Source organism: Cololabis saira, chromosome 10 (genome assembly GCF_033807715.1).
Source record: "Cololabis saira isolate AMF1-May2022 chromosome 10, fColSai1.1, whole genome shotgun sequence".
In the NCBI taxonomy this organism is placed as follows: Eukaryota; Metazoa; Chordata; class Actinopteri; order Beloniformes; family Belonidae; genus Cololabis; species Cololabis saira.
Genome location: NC_084596.1, coordinates 4429210 through 4431439, shown reverse-complemented (window position 1 = coordinate 4431439; position 2230 = coordinate 4429210). Strand labels below are relative to the sequence as shown.

At 39.9% G+C, this 2230-nt stretch overlaps 1 non-coding gene across 1 annotated transcript; it reads left to right on the top strand.

Annotated features, from left to right (window-relative positions):
• Nucleotides 1-787: 787 nt before the first annotated feature.
• Nucleotides 788-860, top strand: trnar-ucg (transfer RNA arginine (anticodon UCG)). Its single transcript has one exon. It is a non-coding gene; the product is annotated as a tRNA-Arg (tRNA).
• Nucleotides 861-2230: the final 1370 nt, after the last annotated feature.

The following is a 2230-nucleotide window of genomic DNA, read 5'->3' as shown; positions in this document are numbered from 1 at the left end:
AAGTGAACAGAACATCCACAGTTTTATCTTAGAAGAACTTCATCAATTAAAGCTTTTTTAGCAGGCCAACGGCAACTGGTGTGTGGAGGAGTCATTTTCATCCTATTGACCTTTGTTCACTTGTATCAGTCATGTATGTCCATTGTACCAAATAGCTGGTCTCTCCATCGGGGAATCGAACCCCAGGGCCAGATACTGCCCACTATACTAACATTGTCATAATTAAGAATTATTTAATCTAACCCTGGAATGTCATCAGACATGTGATGTCATTGATGATGTCATCAGTCTCACCGAGTAAAATCCATCTCAGTGACCAGAACAGCAGTGGAGGTGATTCCTTTCTGCTAGCCTTCAACCAGGACTCTACACTTCAAACAAACTTCATAAGTGTGAGATATGTGATCTTTGTAGAAATGGTCTTCATGGCTGTTGTGCTTCAACATTTGTTGTGTTATTTTCTTGTTATTCTTATTTTATTCATGTAAAAATGTGCTTTATAAAACAGAGCTGATCAGCAGTTTTCATTCACCATAAAGTTTAAAGATTATTTACATTGAGTGTGGGTGCATTGCCTACAAATTGTTCAACTGGTCCAGATGAAGCTGATATGCTGCACCTGGGCAGCAGAGGGAGGAGCTGAAGGGAGCCTGACTGAGCGTCCTGGGTGTGTTCAAAACACCCACTACGTTTGGAAACATTTGCAACGTTGTGGATAACGTTGGCTTTCGGTGGAAGATTCATACTTCACCCTAACCTCTCGGTCACCTCAGAGAAGCAACTCGTGGACCACATGGCCTAATGGACAAGGCGTCTGACTTCGGATCAGAAGATTGAGGGTTCAAGTCCCTCTGTGGTTATAGAGCCTTCAGATAGTTAGATCTGGTCTCCTAACTCACATTCATTATTTAGATGTCACTTTGGTTTAGCTACCCTTAGCTATTAGGGTACGGAGTTCAATAATACACACAATATTTCATCGTTTAAAATCATCTAAAACATTCAGGATGAAAGGAAAAATTAGGAACGCTCCACGATTGTGCGTGTCATCCTCGCGCCCCCCTGGAAACCCTTCTTCTCTGTTCCATTTGTTCGATTTCTTGTTCCAATTTCCACCAGCCAATCACAGGCCCTGGTTGTTCCAGTTTGAGAATCAAGCTTGAGTCGACCAATCAGAGCCCGAATTTCTGGGTTCACTTCTAGTAGTTTTCCAGCCTCGACAGTCTCGTCTCGCCTTCGGTAAGTAAGGATATACAATATTTTCCCGTATGTTAAACTTTAAACTAGTTGGTGAAACATGACCACAGCAACCGTGGTGTTTTTCCAACTTTATATTGTAAAATGACCGAGTTTGGGCCGGTTAAAAGGCTTCAATTTATTTAGAACAGGACACTGTGCACGAATTTAGACTCACCGCTCTCAATAGGAGAACTCCATGAAGCTCTTCAACATATGCCCAATAATAAAGCTCCGGGCCCAGATGGTTTCCCAGCTGAATTTTACAAGGAATTCTGGAGTATATTAGCACCAACATTTTATAAAATGATTCTAAATGCTAGGGAGAATAAAAGCTTACCCTTAAATATGAACTCTGCTAATATTAGTCTTTTATTAAAACCGGACAAGGATCCCTTGCTCCCATCGAGCTACCGCCCAATTTCATTGATAAATGTAGACCTTAAAATAATTAGCAAGGCCCTTACTGAACGTCTGAAAAGAGTCACCCCTTCTATTATACATCCGGATCAAACAGGCTTCATTAAAGGTAGACATTCGTCTACTAATATTCGCAGATTATTAAATATTATAGACTATTCGAGTATCAATAAACAGGAGACTACTATTATATCTTTAGACGCGGAAAAAGCATTTGATAAGGTAAATTGGAAGTTTCTATTGGCAACTTTGCATAAATTTGGATTTGGCGAATCTTTCATTGACTGGATAAAAATATTATACAGCTCTCCCAAGGCACGTGTAAGGACAAATGATCAAATCTCTACAAGTTTTACCTTGCAAAGAGGCACTAGACAGGGTTGCCCTCTCTCTCCCTCATTATTTGCAATATTTATTGAACCTTTAGCAGCAGCTATTAGACAAAATCAAAATATTAAAGGTATACAATGTAAAATATTAGAGCACAAAATAAGTCTTTATGCGGATGACGTACTCCTCTTCCTCCAGAACTCACGATCTTCACTATCACAGACAATTGCACTTATAGAGGGAT